Genomic DNA, 21,930 nt, shown 5'->3' with positions numbered 1-21,930 from the left:
CGTACCAATACTTGTCAAATCTTTCCACATCCTAAGAAACAAGAAATTCATAAGGGCGGTGAAGATCTCTTGAAGGAATGGTTTAAGCAAGACCATATTGTCTCTTTACTCAATAAGGGCAATAAAAAGTCAACTTTGATAAGCTTGGAATACGGCAGAAGGGTTGAGGATTGACACCAATCATCTTCTCAATTCTCCACCTAGGAACAATCCACTTGATGGAAAAGTCGCGAGTTTCAAAGATTCTACTCCACTCCCGACGTCCCATCTTTATAGAGAAACGCTTCTTCCTTCTTACAAGGCAATTAGGAGTATATTTTACAATATTGTAAGGAGGGATATTTAGCTCTAGCCTTTCCATTAGCCAAATGTACACAAATTCAATGTAATAAATTATTATTACTACAAAGTTATATATTTTTTATTTCTTTAATTGAAAATATTGATTTTCTAACTGTTATAAAATTAGAGAGCCTCGAACAGGTGCTTTTAGATCTCTTTTTAGCTCATCTAAGCTAAGCATTGTTTCTCCAATGATTAACGGCATGGGATTTCTCCCGGGATCCACTAGCTCCATGACACAAGCTAAAATAGCTTGACCTTTATGCATACTACCGTTAGTGAGCAAATATTGGCTAGACATACAAAAAAGGAAGGCTCTTCTCTTATAAACAATAAAAGATTCTGACTTTGGTCTATTAAAGTAAAAAGATGCAAAGTTTTTAAGATCAACTTCATTGCCATGAACTATGACTTTCAAATCATTACCCTTGAGGTTAAGAAATCGCTCAAAATCTTTGTAGTAATATTCATCTAACCTTGGAATTACTGCGAGATCTAGAGAAGGAAAGCCAATGATGGCACTAAATTCTTCCGGCATAGGGGAAATTTCATCCTCTCCTAGTCTAAAGCAATAAGTATAGGGATCCCAATATTCTAAGGCGGTATGAATAAAATCTATGTCAAGATCTACCCCCTTAATACCATATAAACCCCCCAAAAGGAAAAAGTCAAGTTCTTTTCTCTCTTTAGCGGTCAAAGAACGACACCACTCACGGGTTGTATCACAAAAATTCCTAGCCATAATAACTTGATTGGGAATTAATAAGCTAATATTTTTATTGTTTCGAATTATGCTGCAATCGGCAGATTTGGGGGCTATTTATAAACAGAAATCGACGCAAACCGAATTCCAACCGAATTCGGAAAAATCAATATTATCGCGCCGCGATAGCCTTTATCCTCCGAGACAGACAAACGCGTTACACCGAATGTATTTTTTTTGACTTTGGCTCGATTTGTTCTTTGGCCCTACGGTTTCTTAACCCCTCAAGCCTTGTTCAAATTTTATTTTTTGGCATTCTTTTTCAAACATTTTTTCTTTATTGATTATTTTAAGTTTAAGCTTATTTGAGTCAAACTTCATTTTATTTTTCATTTTTTCTTTCTGGGGGAGAAAGTCGGATACCCTCCAAGATAATAAAAATAATGACGGAAATTTTTGCGCAAAATTTATCACAATATTTTCACACACACACACATGCACATAAAATAACATAAAATGAAAAATAAAAAAGCAAAGGATAAAACTAAATAGTAATACTAGTATGTATATACATCGCATAAGAGTCAATAACATGCAAAGTCCTATATAGCCAATAATAAATAAACACAAGTACAACTATGGCGTCGGAGGACGAATGTCGAAGGTATTATAAAACCGCAAAGTCCACGGAGTCACTTCCTGCCCAACGTCAGCCTCTCTAGTCGTAGGAATCAAAAGAGTAGGGCCAACCCATCCTGGCTCACCCTGTTGAGGCTTAGGCCGCTACGGCTGCTGCGACAACGAACCAACCTCGTACGTCCCACCGGCCGTGAAAAGAGCAAGTACCGGCGTACCCTGACCAGGTGGTCTCATCGCCACACCCTCAAAAGAAGAGCCAGAGTCGTCCAAGATAACAGTGTGATCCGACCTCTCTTGCCCGTCCTGGTTCTCAACTGAGGTACAACGGCGCCGCGATCCAAATCTCTCCCTCCTACCCTCTGGCCTCAAACGAGTACGAGTTGGAGGAACAGGCTGAAAGGAAACAGTAAGCCAAGTAAAAAAAAAGAAATAAGAAAGACAAACATAATACAAGACAAGAGACATACCTCTGTTGCACCACCATCACGACGGCATGATGCCTGATGACTCAACCTTACCGGATGGTAACCAAAGGCGTCCATAGCTTTCGCCATCCTCGTCATCACCTTGCGAGTAAACTGCAAAAGGAAAAGATTGGAAATAATCAAATTTACATACAGACGGAAACAGGAGATAAACCTACCTAAGTCTGACGTCGAGGGATCTATCTCTCCACTAGACACCACTCCTCAGGAGTTGGGGGAATCATCTCCTCGACATGGTCGGAGGAACAAACTCCGCAGCCTCTACAGCAGCCTGCGAAAATAAAATTCTAACAATTAAGCATCATTGGGGGCTACCAAAAGATAAATCAAAAGAAGCAAAACACACCTCCGCTTCCTCTGATATGGAAAGTGATGGAGCTAATCGCGGAAAAAGTCTCTCAACATAGTATTGGTTAAGTGGTTGAACCTCTGCCAATCAATGCCAGTAGGCGACAAATCCATATGAGTCCTAAGACTCGTCTGTCCCATCATATGCGCCGGAGGACGAGTAGGAACAATGAAAAACGCAGACGAGTGCTGGATCGCAACTCTCTCGCCTTGGAAATAACGCCGCTAAGTTGTATACTGAACAACACGCACGGGAACGGCTAAACCGACCCATGGACGGAAGATAGGCTCAGGATCCTGTAAAAAGAGATATCCATAAAATAGAGTCCTACAAAGAAGAGTAAACGGAAACAATGGTAATGATTCGTACCGCCAGAATCGACTCTCGCACGAGTCTGGTATTAACCATGCCAGGATAACGACCTCCCCAACTAGCAGCAATGGGGAGCCCTCGAGGCAAAGACCTAGCCGGAGACAAGGTCGGAAAGTATTCGTAGAACCAAACCTGTAATAACAAGGAAGGATCAGCAAAATCTAGCTAGCACGGAATAGTTAATTCTATTAGAGGAAAACAAGAGTATACCTCTACGATCCTCCAAAAACTAGAGAAGGTGACCTCCTCACTGTAGCTCCGATGGCGATAGGCAAGTCGCAATCTAAGCAGGAAGTTAGCATAGGTCAAGCTGGCCCAGTCAAAGTCACGACCTGTCTATGGTCGCGAAGAGCAGGGAGGTAGTAGAGCAACGCTCGGCTATCCTTGTTAGGGAAGAAGCTCCCTAACAGAAGAATCAGAACAAAGATGCGTACTCGCTGCTCCAGGGTAGTCGTATCATCTTGGAAGGCCGCCATTAGCAGAGACCGGCAGATAGATCGGCCACTCATATGTACCGACCTAAACTCAGCACGAGCTCGAATAGCGATAGGACCCAGAAGCTCGTCCACCTCTGGTGAAGAAAGAGTGATGTCCCTACCCAGAGGAACAGCAGTCGACCAGAATTCCAATTCGGTGATGACAGAAAAGTCGAGGGGAGTGAAAGTCATCTCACCCCAAGAAAAATGAAACGTGTTGGTGGTGTCCCAAAAGAACTCCACCAGAGCCTGAACTAGGAAACGACTCGACTCCAAAGAGTGAAGCGCCTGCGTAGTCTGGAGTAGAGGAGTCAAACCGCATGACTCCCAAAGCGTGAGCAGCTCCACGTTGTTGTGAAAGTAGGTGTCATATAGATGGCCAATGTCACTGTTGCCTGAGCTGGGCAACGAACTCGATCATCGATAATTCCATGACAAACGCGCTCCGAAATGTGAAAGGTGGGCGCAAAGTACAAAGTATGTTCGTCCCACTCAGGGAACTGCCCAAGACTAGTGGACGTACCCTCGCTTGCGTCGATAGGCTCGTTCTCTCGGTGAGCCCCACGAGAGCGTGAGCCAGAACTACGACGTCGAGCCATACTAATTATGTTACAAACATGAAAATAGTAAATTAAAAGGTTCTATAGTATCTAAGGTTCGCCTAGCCACATGATACTATATTCGTCAAAAAATAGAGTACGCAGTACTAAAACAGAGCATGTTTTTTGGTTCAAGCAATAACATCATTTCGGAGTAATATAACAATTTCTTACAATATTATAGCAAGTATTGTGACAAATTAAGTACGAAAAGCAAGCAAAAAACATGAAGAACAAGCTACATTTTGTTCACGAACTCAAGGTACCCAAAAATGGCAAGTCGTTCGTTTCTTCACCAAATCAACAAAAATGGCAAGTCATTTGTTTATTCACCAAAAATGGCAGGTTTAATTGATTGATTTGCTACGGTTAACAAATGCAACAAATCAATTAATTAATTTGCAGCGGTTAATGCCATTAACGCCTGCTAATAAATATGTTTTACAATTTATAAAAATTATAATTGTTGGGTTTTTATTTGTCTAACCTGTTGAAATCTGCTATTCAACAACCAACAAAAAAACAAAATTAAACCTGAAATTGATACTCAAAGACTTGTTTATTTATATATAAACTTAAATATTTCCATAAGTTCCTGTAAAATTACACTTTCACCCAAAAAAATAAAATGCAATTGGACAACATCAGACATTGCAGCAGCATAACATAAAGCAGCTGTTAATATTACAAACTCTAAAATCTGATAACCAAAGGAGTAATAGAAGACAGTAGCAACAATGGTGTTAATCGGGCAACAGCAGCTGTGGCGATGATCGGGCAGCAGCAGTAGCGTCTAACCGGTAGCAACAGCATAAGCAGCAGCAGCAGCACCTAAGTTACAATTGACTTCATCATTTGACATTATCACTTGAAATTTGTAGCTTTTATCCTGCATATGATTAGCAAATATCCCAAGTTAAATTAGTTTTTAAAAATAAGCCTTAAATTTATCATATGCAACAAATATTATCCATATAATTTAGAGAAAACAAAAAAAAAAGATGAAGGCAAGAAGAACAAATGTATCAGATGTTTCTAGTGTAGTAGCATCATTCTATACAATATTCTAATACCTGCATCACAATGAATGATTAGCTTAATGTTCCTTTATATTAGTAGCAACAATCTTGAGGCAAGATAAGATAAAACTATACAATCATATAGCAGACATATGTGTATGCAGAAAGGTTAAAAATATATAAATTCAAGAGGACTACATTGGCCAGTTTTAAGATATATTTACTGCATGCATCATGTCTTCCTTAGATCGGTTTTATTTTTCATTATCTCTAAATCTCAGCTTTCCATTACCCCTCCATCACAAAAGTCTAATGCTCTCAAATCCTACTCATCTCATTCCCTTTAAAACATTCTATGTCCTCCATTACTCCACCCCCACTAATATAAACCCATTTCAGCTTATTTGCAACAAATCAAGCATAAATTCTGTTATAATTAATACCATTGAAAAAAGAGGGTGACGAATATAGCATACATTCATCAATTAATCACATATACCGATTAGTTTTGTCAACTCAGCTTACTAGAACTAGGCACCACAACAACAGAAGTAACAAGTGATTTATGACTTTCCGAGTTAGTTTTTGCGTGATAATTTAAATAATAGCACAAAAAAGTCTCAAATTATTATTTCTACTAAATTTAGCGCAAATTCAAGACATAAAAATCAAAAACACTAAGATCAAAGTAAAAAAAAAAAAAAATTAAAAAAAAAGCTTAATAATACCACACACAACGACAGATCTAACATTGATGATGAACAATCAACTTTAAAATCAATTAAATATAAATAACACAATTGTATTCATCTAATTAACCCCAGAGTTTCAAACAAACTCAAATCAAATTTCTTCACAAACTCAACCCCATTTCAACTTAGTTTGTAACAAATCAACCTTCAATATCTTTAATCTTCTGCAACAAATTAACATTCACCTCCTTAATTATCACAACCATATAATTACATAATTAAAATGGCAAGAGAAATAGATGTTGAAAGTAAGACCCAAATCACAGTTTGCAACCTATTTCGTATCAATTAAGAAAATAAAATACACAAGTAGTTACCTTAGCTTTGAGAATAATAGACAGCGAATGAAGGTTGCGATGAGCCCAAAGGTTAGCCGTGAGATCACTAAGATTTTGATTGAACCTAGACCCGAACACCAACAAGGGTGAGTGAGATAGTTGACGTTGTGCCGTTAGAAACTAGAATCGCCAATGAGGTCAGTGAGCAATCCAAACAGTCGGTGAGGATAACGGTGAGAGAGAGAGTCGGTGGGGAAAAGTGAGAAAAGATGAAGGTGGAAGAGGGAGAGAGAAATGAATGACTTAGGGCAGCTAAGGAAATAGGGCTTAAAGTAAATGTAAAATGCGAAATACCATAATTGATTTGCAGCGGATCTAAGGAAAAACCACTGCTAATTAATACTTTTAATATTAGGTGTATGTAAAACCCACTTTAATTTGCAGCGAAATGCAAAAAATGCAGCAATTTAATAGCACTAAATTAATTTTTTTCTACTAGTGTTACGTGGCAGCACGCGTCAGCTTTCCTTCCTTCAACGATGCACTTAGGCCCCATAAGTAGCTTATGTTGACTTTAATCAGCATTTTGGGTTCCTTGGTACGCCAGTTAGCCCCTATAAGCAAAATTGAAATGATTAGTAGTCATCTCAATTACAATCGCAATAAGTGATCAGCCTGACGACGGTCATCTCACTTTACTTAAGCGCCTAAGTATTGGCTCTTCACAAGCACTGAGGTATTGGTTCACAAGCAAATGCAAGCGCCAAAGTACCGGCTCATTACATCTATAAATGCGCCGAGGTACTGGTACAACAAAGAAAAATCACAGCAGTCATTCCAGCAAAGCATCAGCAAACTGAGGATCACAAGGTAACGAGGTCTTCGACGATTTTCACTAAGGTGAAAAGTTGTCAAAAATGATCGAGTCGAGGTATAGACGAGATTTTGGAGACAGCTACAAGCAGAGGTCTTCGACGATGTCCCGATGTACAGAGGAGATTGTCTACAATGGTGAGGTACCGCCGTGGCGAGGTACTGCCACAAAACTGAAGATGACAAAGCACGGTCACCTTTAACGATGTTCCCTAGCTTTTGGAAGATTATCACAGCAAAACTGAAGATGGCTAAAAGCAGCGGTCTTCGGCGATGCTCCCTAGGATATGGAGGATTGTCACAGCAAATGGAGATAGCGAGGCACTTTTACCTTCAGATGACGTTCACGAGGCACTATGGAGGTCGTCACAACAAATACAGCAAACAAAAATCGGTTACTTTAGAGACGTGTGCTCGACGGTGCAAGATACACGTTTCTAACTCTCTTATCTGCTTAACTAACACTAGTTTGCAGGTATAGGCGTTATAAGAATGATTTAGGATCGCAGAACGTTCTGAATCATTCTCTGTTCCTATTGCTACATTGACTTTTGTTTTCGAAACTTGCGTTTCCCTAAACTCAGTCAAAGTGGGGGCTTTTGTAGACACCAAATTGTGTCTCCCCAAAACCAAACCCAGTGATGAGTACTTTTCACGTCATTTGATTATTAAACAAAGTGAAATGAAAGAGTCTCATGATTCCCTTTATCTTTAATATTATTTCTTTCTGTTTTCGAAAATCTTTCTTTTTATACCTTATTTATGAAAAATATCCAATCCATTTTAATTTTTTTCCATGATATGGTTCCAATAATGGTTTAGTTGGATAGGGCTTAAAAAGAGATTTCCAACGATACATTATAAGCCCAATTCCGATGAATAATGAGGAAGTTATGGCCCAAATATCAAATTGGATATTAAATGAGTTTCATGGGCGACCCAATGATCAAGTGGAGAGTCCATTAATTATCATTCCTAAAGTCATTAGGAATTACTTTAATTTTCTAGAATAATCTAGAAGGTTATTTTAAGTTCTAAAGAGATTAAGATTAGTAATTATATTTTAGAAAAGATAAAGAATTTCAATTAAAATAAAACAAGTGTTTTAAAAAAGATTTAATCTGTTTTTAATGATACAGTATGGACTCTAATTATCCAATTATATTGGAAAAAGGACTCCGTGCAGCAAAAATTATCACGCAGCACCATCGCTCTGCGACAGGTCCATCGCGCCGCGATAGGCCTGTCGCGCCGCTATGGAAGTAGTTTTACTTTGATTGGAATTCGATCTTCTCTAATAGTTTTCAGATGTTTTTCTCTATAAATAGGGTCGTATTTCCCTGTTTTTAATCATCAACAATCATCTTTCTATTCTCTCTCTCTTAAAGCTAGAAGCTTATTCTTTCTCCCCCTTTCTAAGCCTTGCCTTTTCAAAAACACCATTCATCCATCACAAGACTTAGACACACCTATCCAAGCTCGTAGTTGCCTTCCCCCTAGACGTGAAAGGTTGATAATTTCTGAGGGTTTGGTCCCAAATCCCTATTTCAATTATTTAAATTAATTGTTTGATTTAATATTTTTATTCAAGTTACTAACGTGTGTATTGTTTTGATAGAAAGAGATACGAGGCAACAAAGTGAGTAATTTAATTGCTATATATCTTTAGACTACATGCTTAGATTATTTTAATTCCTAGTATCATGTTAGGATGTCTTTATGATTCCTAGTATCATGTTTAGGGTATTAACTAATATTTCTAATATCATGTATGTTTCTAGTATCATGCTTAGGTTGCTTCCTATTTCTTATATCATGTATGTTAGTATCATGTTAGGGATAAAGCTTTGATCTTTAATGTTTAGTGACATGCTAGGATTTGTTATTAATTTTGTTAGTATCATGTCTAGGACCTTGCTAATATTATTATACTTTGATGAGATTGATTATTATGATGATGATGATTTGTTGTATCAATATTATTATGTTGCACTAGTGGAAAAATCCTCATCCGTAACGGGCAAAAAGGGGCCATCCGTAACGGGCAGCGTCCGTTACGTATGCGGCCGTTACGGATGGCCATTGTTATTCGTAACGGGCACTGTCCGTTACAAATAATGAGTTATTCGTAACGGGCACCTGAAAAGCCCGTTACGAATAACCCATTATTCGTAACGGACATTTATGTTGCCCGTTACGAATAATGGGTTATTCGTAACGGGCACTGTCCGTTACGAATAATGAGTTATTCGTAACGGGCACCTGAAAAGCCCGTTACGAATAACCCATTATTCGTAACGGACATTTATGTTGCCCGTTACGAATAACCCATTATTCGTAACGGACAGGTTCTGCCCGTTACGAATACTATGAGATCCAATTAAAAAAAAATCCAGCACATGGCTGGACAGCTAGCTTGAAAAATTATTTTATCAAATCATATATATATATAAATACAAGTACAGTATACACTTAATAATTACCGAATAATATACAATCAAGAAAAGCTGCTTTAATTATTTCCTAATAACTAAAACTAAAACAAAGCAAAAACAAATCATTGTAATAATAATTAAACAAGTTTACATAAGACTACCTAAAATAATAAATCGTCTAGTCTAGCCATAATGTAAATGCTAAGCTCTCCAAAACTCTTGAGTAGCTTTGCCGCATTGCTTTCCCAACATCCTGCACGATAAGATAAATGCAAAATTTTGAGTACTTTTTCAGTATAAGAAATGCATGCCTTCCAGCAATCACATGGCAAAAACTTTCATCACTTTGTTTAACTATGAATTTTAAATTCAAGTGGGAACAACAATACGATATTACATCTGGGGTAATTAGCAATGATGCAGCAAATTATGGGGCATTGATGAAGTACCTTGTTAAACTGTATCTTGCTCATATCTAGAGCTGTTTATAGCAATCTACTCTGGTCTCCCTCTGGGTCAGCTATCTTATGAACAATGACATACATCTCCCAACATGAATCCGTAACATCAATAGGATTGCTACTTGTTGCCCATACAAACATAACAGATTATACTCCAACAAAAGAAAACAAATCACTAAATTCACAAAGACAGCAAAACAAGACACATATACTTTTGCTACGAGGCTTCCAGCAAACTTATACATCTGAATCATCGCTCAACATCTGTCAATCTGTTTTCATACTTCGATTATCATTACTTAGGGATGGGAAAATTCAATTTTGAATGTGCCTCAAAAAATTCACTTCTGAATTGGTAAAAGATCTATGGAGCAAATTGTAACTTGATGGTATAAATCCCTTAATTTATTACTCCGGTTAATTGAGTTACTAGTTTTCTGCCTTTTCCGTTCTGCCAAGGCAATGTTTATTAATCAGTAAACACATTGCTGCACAGGATGCATCAATCTCAGAGAAAACCAAATTGCAAAGAAAAAGACAGGACATATTGGACAATAACATTCAAATTTGGACGACAAGAGCACATATTCTAGCAGCAGAAGTAATACCACTTCTCGATCACAGAAAAATAGACAAAGGAGGGTAAATCTACAAAACTCTACAGACTGATATCAATATCAATAAAAGCAATAACTTTCACTCAGATGAAATACAAGCATAAGGTATTAATACACATTGTACTGGACTGATCAAGGGCACAGTTTAGTGCTTGTGTATTCAAATTTAGTTGCAGCAGCCAACTAAATGACAATGAAGATTAAAATAATAATACAAGCACCATTACACCACCTGATGAAGATCTTGATATACTGATTAAGGTTTGTGGCAACAATTTGAAGCTCATGCCCCTTCTATCTTTGGGATGAAATTCAATCAGATCTAATGAAAAATTCACACAAACAATCACTTACAGAATGAAAAATTCAACCAGAAAATTAACATTGCTCTGTTCAAGAGCAGGGCAACCTAATCAACTGAAAATTTCCATGTCAAAACATTCACACATGCCTGAAACAAATCCAATTTCACACAATTTGGCCGAGCTTCTGTATAATCCATTAATTTTCACACAATTGATCGACAAGTACGAGATAAACCACCATATTTTACCTTACAACAATACACAACTCAAATTGCTTATTCACTCGAATTTAAAACCTAATTCAAAACTACCACAATAATACAAAGATTTTAATTACACATCAAAACAACCTAACGAAATCAATTTAAATAAATTAAACCTAATAATAATAGTATGAATCCCGCTTTATATTAATAATTCTATTTAGAATTTAAAAGGAAAATCAAGAAATTGAATTAGAGAGAAAGATATACCTCACTTCTGGGTTGCCGCAAATATTCCGGATGAGCTGAAACCCGCAAATTCCGACGGCTACACCAACCGATGCAAACAGAGGGTAAACCTACAAAACCCAGTTAACAATTTTTATTAAAAAATATTACAAATTATTATATTTTTCTAATCAAATCTATTTTCCTCCATTAGATCTGATTGAATTTCATCCCAAATCACTAAAAATACAGTACCCAGAAACTAAAATCAATTAAAAACAACATAAATTTCAAAAAATAAAGTTGAATCAACTAACTTAATATTCGATGATTACAAAGAGAATAATCTTACCTAGCATCGGTTCGTTCAACGACTTAGATCTAAAGAGGAAGAAGCCTACGGGCTTGGTTGTTCGTCATCGCCGGTTACACCTCCGCCCAAAACCGACGCCGCTTGGGAGTTAATGTATGAAGCCGCCGATCTCAAGATGAACGCAATCGCTGCTCAAGGTCTTCTCGTTGCTCCTCGAAATGAGAGGGCCTGAGTTTGAAAAGAAAGAGAAGAGGTGAATGACGGAGAGGGGAGCAGAGGAGAGGAGAGAGAGAGGGAGTGAGGGACTGATGAGAGAGAAAGAGGTGTGACGGCTGTTAAGTGAAAACCTAAAAAGCCGAGTATTGGGCTCTCCTCTCATTAGTTGAGCCATGTTTGGTCATCTACGTGTAATATAGTATTCGTAACGGGCAAAACAGTGTCCGTTACGAATACGTATGTATTCGTAACGGGCAAAATAGTGTCCGTTACGAATACATATATGTATTCGTAACGGACACTATTTTGCCCGTTACGAATAAATACGTATTCGTAACGGACACTAGTTTGCCCGTTACGAATATCTTAATTGTAACGGGCAAAGCTTTGCCCGTTACGAATAGCCTGTTACGAATGAGATTTTTTCCACTAGTGTTGCTTGATATTATTGTTATTACTTGATCACGCCTTCTCTTGCAGGTTTAAAGAGAATTTGTACTTGAAATCACGCTTAAAAAGATAATTAATAATTTTATTTAGGCTAATATGATTTTAATTCAAGTGATCGCCAATAATAGATTTATTTGTGCATTAATATTCAACCAACATAAATTAAACACGTTCAGGATTAATATATTGATTGTATGTTAGTCAGAAAGCGCACATAAATATGAGAAGAACAAAGTAGAGGCCTATTTTTAAGGCAGGTTCAATCTCTTTTAGGTTGGATTTGTACCTTCATCCCCGAATATCAAGTCATGGTTCCGGACCACTATGGGGTTAGCGATCTCATGGATCGTGAAGGGGTGTAACCTTCACCCTGTTAACGGTTTACAAGTTCATAAAACTTGTTGGCGACTCTTTTACTCTAGCTTCCTTCCCTTTGGACGCCACCATGCTTAAGTGTATGATCACAGTGGGGTTCAAGTGTCGGATGCTTGAAATTATTCCCTACAGCTAGAGAATGTTATCTCTCAGACGTTAAGCCCACAGCGGCATAAGCCAATAGACCTTGAAGATGTTAAGGAAGCTGAGCCTGCTCCAACAGCAGCTGGTAAAAAAATAAAGGCCTGCCAACTGGTGGCCGTAATAAAGAGAAGCAATAACAATCACTGATCGGGGAACAGTTAGATGAACTCCGTCCCAGCCGGCTGGTGAGCACATTGATATTGCTTTGGATGATAGCCGTCCAGAGCGAACTGTTAAGGTGGGAACGATTGCTTTTGCAAAGTTGGGTACAGACTTGCACCTTCTACTGAAAGAATTTAATGATATCTTTGCCTTTGAAGTGGAAGAAATGCCAGGGATCAGCCCAGATCTCGCTGTCCACAAACTCGCCGTTGATCACAAAAAGAAGCCTATAAGGAAAAAGAAAAGAAATCACGGTGAGGAGAGAAGTCAGGCGGCAGCTGTCGAGGATAAAAAGTTATTAGACTCTAGGTTCATTCGGCCATGTAAATTTCCTGATTGGGTTGCGAATGTTGTGCTTGTAAAGAAGCCGAATGGTACTTGGCGCATGTGTGTAGATTACACTAACTTCAACAAGGCATGTCCAAAGGAAGTTACCCGCTTCCAAAGATCGACAGTCTGGTCGACTCTATAGCCGAGCATGCCTTGATGAGTTTCATGGACGCCATCTTAGGCTTTCATTAGATTCCCCAATGGAGAAAAGATCAAGAAAAGACGGCATTCGTCATTGATCAGGGGTTATTCTGTTATAATGTGATGTCGTTTGGCTTGAAGAATTCGCCTGCTACTTTCCAACGCATGATTAATACAGTCTTCATTAATCAAATTGGGAGGAATGTAGAGCGTATATTGATGACATGATAGTCAAATCTAAGCTACATACGGATCATCTTGCTGACCTCCGAGAAACCTTCACCACACTCAGGCGACACAAGGTCATGCTCAATCCCAAGAAGTGTGTATCTGGTGTTGAGTTTGGTAAGTTTCTTACACTAGGTGAAAAAACCCCCGGTTCAAAACCCCTCAATGCCACCGGTTTTGAACCGGTGCCAATTTGGGGGGTGCCAATAAGTGCATGAAAAAGCCACCGGTTTGAACCGGTGGCAAAACTCGAAATTGGCACTGGTTAACCAGTGCCAAAAAAGCCCAAAAAAAATTAATTCAATGTTTTTGGCACCGGTTAACCGGTGCCAAAAGTGCCCAAAAAATCAATTTTTTTTTTTGTGTCTTTTTTCACTTAAAAATTAAATCGACTAAAATAAATAAGAATATCAAAATATAAATCGAATATCAATCAATATAATCGAAAATTTACAATATATAATCAAAAAAATTTACAATATAGATCAATTACAACATATAACTCAAAAAAAATTACAATATAAATCAAAAAAAAAAATTTACAACATCACAATCAAAAAAACCCCATACAACATCTAAATCAATATTCTTGCATCTTGATTCTTCGATTTAAGATCTAAATCAATATTCCTGCACCAATTAAAATAAAAAAAAAAAATCGATTAAAATAAATTAGCTGCGAAAAAAAATATATAAAAAAACCCAGAAAATAAAAAAAAATCAGTTAAAAACCCAGAAAATAAAAAAAAAATCAAATTAAAATCGATTAAAATAAAAACAAAAATTGAAAATCAGTTAAAAACCTAGAAAATAAAAAAAATCGAATTAAAATCGATTAAAATAAAAACAAAAATTGAAAATCAGTTAAAAACCCAGAAAATAAAAAAAATTGAATTAAAATTGATTAAAATAAAAAAAAATCGATTAAAATAAAAACAAAAGTTGAAAATCAGTTAAAACCCCAGAAAATAAAAAAAATCGAATTAAAATAGATTAAAATAAAAAAAAATCGATGAAAATAAAAAAAATCGAATTAAAATAAGTTAAAAAAATCGATTAAAACAAACAAGAAAATCGAAAATCAGTTAAAAACCCAGAAAATAAAAAAAAATGAATTCAAATCGATTAAAATAAAAAAAAAATCGATTAAAAATCGATTAAAATAAAAAAAAATCGAATTAAAATCAAGAAATTAAACCCAGAAAAATCAATTAATTAAACCTAGAAAAATCAAGAAATTAAACCCAAAAAAATAAAGAAATTATACCCTAACCTCGAATAATTTTGGATTAAACCCTAACCTTGCTCATGCATGTGTTCGTGGTGGTTTGGTGGTGGTGGAAAAGTCGGTGTTGCATGTGAAAGTGGTGGTCTTCGTGGTGGTCTTCGAATGAAAGAAAGGAGGAGGACACGAGGGAGAAGGAGACGAGGGAGAAGGAGATCGAGATGAGAAAGAGAAGGAGGAGATGAGAAACAGAAGGGAGAACAGGAGACGAGGAGCAGGTGAAGGAAAGAGGAGGAGAGGAGAGAGAAAGAGTGCGACTGGGAGAGGAGAGTTAGGGTTGGGGGGTATTAAAGGGGCGGGTTTTTTTTTTTAATAACTAATGGCACCAGTTCACATTGGCACCTGTTCAAACCGGTGCGCTATATGTTTTTGCCACCGGTTTGAACTGAACCGGTGCCATTATTCCTGGTTCATTTGCCCGCCCATTTTTTAGCCTATTTTTGCCACCGGTTTGGACTGAACCGGTGGCAATTAAGGGGTGCCTTTTTGCTTTTTCCTACTAGTGTTAGATTTTTAATTGATCAAAGGGGGATAGAGGCCAACCCAGAAAAGATACAGGCGGTAATTGACATGAAGTCACCCCGCAATGTCAAGGAAGTCTAGAAACTAACCGGTTGTCTAGCGGCATTGGGGAGATTCCTCGGCCGATTAGGTGACAAGTGCCTCTATTTCTTCCAAGCGATCAGAAAGAAGACAAGGTTTGAATAGGGGGATGATGCTGAGGTGGCCTTCAGAAATTGAAAGAACATCTACACTCTTTGCCAAGGCTTGTTAGCCCTCTACCCAAAGAGACACTTTACATGTACATAGCTGTTTCAGATCATTCCCTTAGTGTTGTTCTCCTTGCTGAGAGAGATAACATCCAGCTCCCGGTCTATTTGATTAGCCATGTACTTAGAAACGCTGAACTATGGTAGCCAATGGTTGAAAATTTTGGCCTTGCTCTTTTTATGGTTGTTAAGAAGTTGAAACCTTACTTTCTGGCGCATCCGATTGTAGTCTACACAGACCAACCTCTCAAGTAGCCAATGACAACCTTAGAGTCATCCAGTAGAAGTCTCAAATGTGCTATTAAAATGCAAAGTCTCGAAATCACTTTCGAACCAAGGAAGGCAGTGAAGGGTCAGGAGTTCGCCGACTTCATTATTGAAATAACAAGGCCGGCTGCGCCGGAAAATCTTAACCAGGTTTAGAAGGTGTATGTGGACGGGAACTCTTCTATGAACGGTTGTGGTGTAGGAGTTATGTATCAGTCTCCTTAAAGGGACAAATACGAATATGCACTACGGTTTAATTTCTAATCCTCAAACAATGAGGCAAAGTATGAAGCCCTACTAGCTGGCATCCGCATGTGTAAGGCGGAAGGGGCAGCAAAAGTTGACGCCTGCTCTGACTCACAGTTGGTCGTTAGCCAATACCATGGTGACTATGAGGCCACCCATTCGGCTATGATCAAATACCTTCAGGCGGTCAAAACTGAAGCTGGGACACTTAAAAAATTTCATCTAAGTCAAGAGGTTTGAGAACAATCAGGCGGATGCTTTGCCCAAATTAGCATCATCCGCCTCCTATGATACGCCTCGGTCAGTTTTCTGGGAAGTGATGGAAAAACAAAGTATTGTCGAGGAAGATCCCATTGGAGCACTTGACCGAAGCTCAACCTGGATGGACGGCATCCACGCCTATCTTTGTTAGGGCGGAAGGGCTCTAGCAGTTAGGGCCAGGCGGCAGGATTACTTTTGGCCCACGCTTAAGGCAGACGCCATGAAAATGGTGAGAAAATGTGACAAGTGTCAATGGTTTGGCAAGTTGATCCACCGTCCAGCCACCGATCTTACGGATATTCATAGCTCAATCCCATTCGCCAAGTGGGGCATGGACATTCTGGGTCTGATCTATACACGCCTGCACCAGGCGGACAACGGTACAATCTAGATGTAGTTGACTACTTCACAAAATGGGTAGAGGCGGAGGCGGTCAAGAACATTATGACAAAGGATGTCATCTCCTTCATTTGGAAGAATATCATCACCCGGTGTGGGGTACCTATGTCTATGGTGTTAGATACTGGCCCTCAGTTTGACACGCCTCAGCTCAAAAATTGGTTGGGAGATCAAGGGAACTCACATTGTTTTGCATCAGTCTCCCGTCCCCATGCAAACGGCCAAGTTGAAGCCTTCAACAAGCTAATCTCAGATGGCATCAAGAAGAAAATTTAAAGAGCTGGCGGCTAATGGGCAGAGGAGTTAACTCATGTCCTATGGGCCATCAGAACAACCGAAAAAGGAGCAATCGGCGAAACCCTGTTTCTCATGGTGTATGGTGTAGAGGCCATCTTACTTATTGAGCACTATGAATCAACCCTCCGAGTCATGTTATATGACGAATAGTCAAACTGGGAGGCTTGTTGGGTTTCAGAAAGTCTAACTTTCCGCGGAACAAAACCCGATCCCAAGACCTGCTCACAATTAATATAACTAAATGACATAAATAACAAGAAAGAGAGAAAACACGATCTTACCCTTATCGCGTGCTTCGCTCACACCCCGGAGCTCTTACTTAAAAAGTCGAGTCTTGCAAATGAATAGACCTCCTACGGTATCCACCTGCAACTCGACCCGATCAGTCTCTTACTCGGAGTTTAGCCGAGTCGGACCAAAATGCTACTCGAGTATTATATGAACTTAAAGGTTTTCTCTCAAGTGGAGATGCCTTTTTGAGTTCCTACTCAAGTGAATTTCTCCAATTCCTAAGGTGGGTATTTATAGAGAATGTCATGTAAGAATTCCACTCTCCCATCAATGTGGGAGAGTTGGTAAAATCAATTTTCTCATTCTTTTTTAAATCAAAATAAAAGGAAAACTCAAGGTAATAATTAATCAACAAGTTTCACAAAGAGGGAGAGGGTAGCTGAGGACCACAAGGAGGGGGGGACCATAAGCCTAGCCCCCCAAGGATCCCCAACCACCCACACCGGAGCCACCCAAAGCGCGCCAACTGGCGCTGCCAGCCTCGGGCGCCAAGGCTGCCCAGCTGGCTTCCTGGCCCCTTGGCTGGGCCTGCCAGCTGGTTACATGGGCCAGCAACAAGCGCCAGCAAGCCTCGCATTGATGCGGGATGCTGGGCGCTGCTGCCAGCACTATCGCGCACCAGCCCAGCAAGCATTGCTTGCTGTTTGCTGCTGGGCGTGGTGCGCTATGGAGCTGCTCCCATGCTAGCTGTCCAGTGTGCCAACACGCACACGCGCACAGCAAGCCTCGCATGCAATACGGGCTGCTGGTGCACTTGTGTGTGGTTGGTGCTTCTAGCTTTGCTAGCCATGCGCCAGCTGCCTAGCCATGCGCACCCAGCACCCTCGGCTTGGAGCGATGCGCATGCTAGCATCACTTGCCCTTAGCACTCGGTTTGCTCGGGGCATTCCGATGCTAGGGGTATTTCTGTAATTTGTTGATTAATTATATATTTTACCGTCTCGTCCTTTATTAATTCTACTCGACTTGCGACGCTCGATCTGGACGCTCCTAGCTCGATATCCGACATCTAAATATATAATACTCGAGCGACTCATTAATTCCTTCCTAATTAATTCGTCGTACCGGATCGTTAGTTGCTTGGGTGTGACCCGAACGGTTTAGTCAAGATTAAGCTGTAATATTAATTATGGATTAATATTACTGATCGAAAGCGGCCTCCAACTAGGCATTCCGATCACTTGACCTCACTGAATAATTAGCTTTCTAATAATTCCAAACCCTCTATCGGAATAATACACTTGTTCGAAAGACACCATTCTTATCAAGGCAATGCGGCTGGCATTGGACTCACTCCCAGAGCGCAGGAGCAATGCCGCCTTGTGTCATGAGATCTACCGTCTGAGAATGACAAGAGCCTACAACAAAAGAGTACACAAACAACCCTTAAAAGTTGGGGATTTTGTGTTACGGAAAATAGAGGCAACTGGTAGGGCCAATAAGCAAGGGAAGGTGACTCCTAATTGGGAAGGCCCCTACCGGATCTATGAAGAAGTAAGAGGCGGCACCTACCACCTGGAAACCCCATACAGCGGGCAGTTAGCTAGAACTTGGAATGTAGACAACTTCAAAAAGTACTACTTCTAAGAACTTGTAAATTTTTTGTAAATAGAAAGCCTATCAATGAAGAGTTACTTTTAGTTTTTAATCTTGTTTTTTAGTGCTTTCTTTACATGCAACTTATGCTGGAAACACCATCTGTGCAATGTACAAACGACCTAATCTCACGTAATAAATAAGCTAAGTCCAAAAACTTAGTGGCTAAAACGTCTGTCTTAAAAAGACATAATGAGGCCAATGGCCAGATAATTTCAATTAAAAAGCGTTTGTTCCAACATAAGCACGACATCCGGCGACTCCTATCCGGTTGAATTCATCGCAGAGAGCATCTCCCATTTAGGTGGTAAATTGCTCTATAAACTTATACAAACGACAAAAATTGACTGGCCTGATTGGCCAACTCATAGTCATCTGACCTAGTTAATCTAAAAGGAACGCAATCGGGCTTATAATGAACCCGTGTATCTAAAGGCATAGCTGGTGTTCAAGCAAAGTTCCTACTTAGATTATAACTTAAAATTATGTATCTCTAAAAAATCCTCCCAATGGGGAAGAGGAAATTGAGTATATAATTGCATTACAAACACCCCAGACGGTAGGAAAATAGTTCATTGAAACTACTTAAACTGCCTGGGTTAACAGTCTACCCGCATGTAGGTTGGTTGGCTGTGTACTTGGTTTGGGGCAATCACTGCTGTGATTGATTGACTTAGGAACATGTCATACTCCATGAAGTATCAAAGCTCCCAACTCAATCAATCAAGGTTTGAAACCAACCAAATAGCTTCCTAGGGGCAAAAGGGGGAGCCAGATTGTTAGTTGACACATGCAATTAACAAGTAAAGAAAAACTCATGTATGTATGAAGCAAATAAAAAATTACAAAATTTAAAGAAAATTTGAACGAAACCGACTCGGTCGGTGATTTTCATATAACAATCCCGACCAAACGACCAGGAGAGCAATTAGAGTAATTGTTATACCGGATCCACATCCGGGAAAAAAAGTGTAGACACCCAAATGTGTCTCCCCAAAACCAAACCCAGTGATGAATACCTTGTGCGTCGAATGATTATAGAATAAGGTGAAAGTGTGAAAAGTCAAGTGTTGCAGTTGGTTTTTATTAAATTCTTTCTTTCTGTTTTCGAAAACAACTCTATTTTATGAAAACAGCCAATCCAGTTTAGTTTGGTTCACGACAAGGGTCCAATAATAGTGTAGTTGGATGGGACTTGAAAAGAGCTTTCCAACGATATATTATAAGCCCAATTCCGATGAATAATGAGGAAGTTATGGCCAAAATACTAAACTGGGCCCGGTTTGATCTTTACATACGGCCCAATGATCTAGGGGAGGGCCCAATGTTAATTATTATTCCTAAAGTTATTAGAATTAATGATAGAATTCTCTAGAAGGTTCTCTTTAATCCTAATAGAATTAGAATTAATAATTATGTTTTGATAAGTTTTATTTGGAATAAAATATTATTTTATGAAAAATACGGTTTCAGTTTTCATACGGACTTTACAAATCGATTTTGATTCATATGTGGACTCCGTGTTAAAAGCGCGTAGAAATCCAGGCTGTCGCGCAGACGACAGGCCTGTCGCCACGCGACAGACCCTGTCGCCTGGCGACAAGGTCAGTTTTGCAGCGACAGCGTGGAGTTTTATTCCTTATCAAATTCTACCTATTTTCGGACTGTTTTCTTATAAATAGGGTCCTGAACCTCCGTTTTGATGGAGCTACAATCATCAATTAATTGCAATCATCATCTCTCTCTAAAAAGGTAGAAGCTTTCTCTCTCTCTTTTTCTAAACCTTCCTTCTTACAAAATTCCGCATTCACGAGGTCTAGAAACACCTAGCCAAGTTCAAAGTTGCCTTCGCCCTAGACGTGAAAGAAAGAGATACAAGGCATCCAAGTAAGTACTTTAATTGTTTAATTGATTTTATGATATATAAATCATGTTAAGATTTTTATTTAGGTTCCTAGTATCATGTTAAGATGCTTTCCTTAGTATGATTTTAGGGTGATTTGCTTATATTAATTATGATTTCTAGGATGCTTCCTATTTTCTTTTCTAATATCATGTTAGTATCATGTTAGGGCTAAAGCTTTGATTTTTAATGTTTAGTGACATGCTAGGGTTTGTTATTAATCTTGTTAGTATCATGCCTAGGATCTTGCTATTAATATTATGCTTTAACATGATTATGATAATTATGAGCGTTATTATGATTATAATTATGATGATTGTTATTATGTTGCTTGATGCTTATTTATTGTTATTGCTTGATCACGCCCTCTCTTGCAGGTTTAAAGGGAATTTGTACTTGTAATCACGCTTAATAAGATAATTAATAATCTTGTTTAGGTTAATATGATTATAATTCAAATGATCACCAATAATAGTTTTATTTGTGCATTAAATTCAACCAACATAGATAAACAGGTTTAGGGTTAACCTATTGTTTGCATGCTAGTCAGAAAGTGCACATGAATACGAGAAGAATGAAGTAGAGGCCTATTATTAGGGAAGATTCAATCTCTTTTAGGTTGGATTTGTACCTTTATCCACGAACCCTATTTGATTCAAGACCTTTTGGAGTTGACGGTCTCCTGGATCGTTAAGGGGTGTAATCTTCACCTTGTGAACGGTTTACAAGTTCCTAAAACTTGTTGGCGACTTTTTTGCTCTAGCTTCCTTCCCTTTGGACGCCACCATACTTAAGTGTATGATCACAGTGGGGTTGAAGCTTGGGGTTAATGGCTTGAAATATTCCCTACAGTTTTTGGCGACTCCACTAGGGAGGATTTCTATTTTAATTCCTGAAATTTATTTCGGCAATGATTTAGAATGAGTGGATGAGACTCGAAAAGTTCTAAGTATTTCATGTGCGTAATTTCGATTAGCATTATTGTCATATGCATAAAAGAGGTCCTCATTGGATAGACCATCCGAAATGAGTCAAAAACATAGGATTTTTACACGTAGGGAATTTGAGAAATATCTTTCACAACTAGAATTGAAATAACTCTGCGAAATCTGGAAAATTC

At 38.7% G+C, this 21,930-nt stretch overlaps 2 long non-coding RNA genes across 3 annotated transcripts; both read right to left on the bottom strand.

Annotated features, from left to right (window-relative positions):
- Positions 1 to 9,359: 9,359 nt before the first annotated feature.
- On the bottom strand, positions 9,360 to 9,905 carry LOC145572457 (uncharacterized). The gene is made up of 2 exons (XR_014096858.1): positions 9,772 to 9,905; positions 9,360 to 9,575 (listed from the first exon to the last, which is right to left on the bottom strand). It is a non-coding gene; the product is annotated as an uncharacterized LOC145572457 (long non-coding RNA).
- Positions 9,906 to 10,630: 725 nt separating this feature from the next.
- Positions 10,631 to 11,811, bottom strand: LOC145572456 (uncharacterized). Of its 2 annotated transcripts, none has more exons than XR_014096857.1 (3): positions 11,489 to 11,811; positions 11,179 to 11,267; positions 10,631 to 10,722 (listed from the first exon to the last, which is right to left on the bottom strand). It is a non-coding gene; the product is annotated as an uncharacterized LOC145572456 (long non-coding RNA). The 2 variants fall into 2 exon arrangements; XR_014096856.1 differs by having other exon boundaries at positions 11,184 to 11,267; positions 11,489 to 11,808.
- Positions 11,812 to 21,930: the final 10,119 nt, after the last annotated feature.

The sequence above is a fragment of the Chenopodium album genome, chromosome 12, assembly GCF_948465745.1.
Source record: "Chenopodium album chromosome 12, dcCheAlbu1.1, whole genome shotgun sequence".
In the NCBI taxonomy this organism is placed as follows: domain Eukaryota; kingdom Viridiplantae; phylum Streptophyta; class Magnoliopsida; order Caryophyllales; family Amaranthaceae; genus Chenopodium; species Chenopodium album.
Note: the sequence above shows the minus strand (reverse complement) of the source record. Positions and strands in the feature narration are given on the sequence as shown.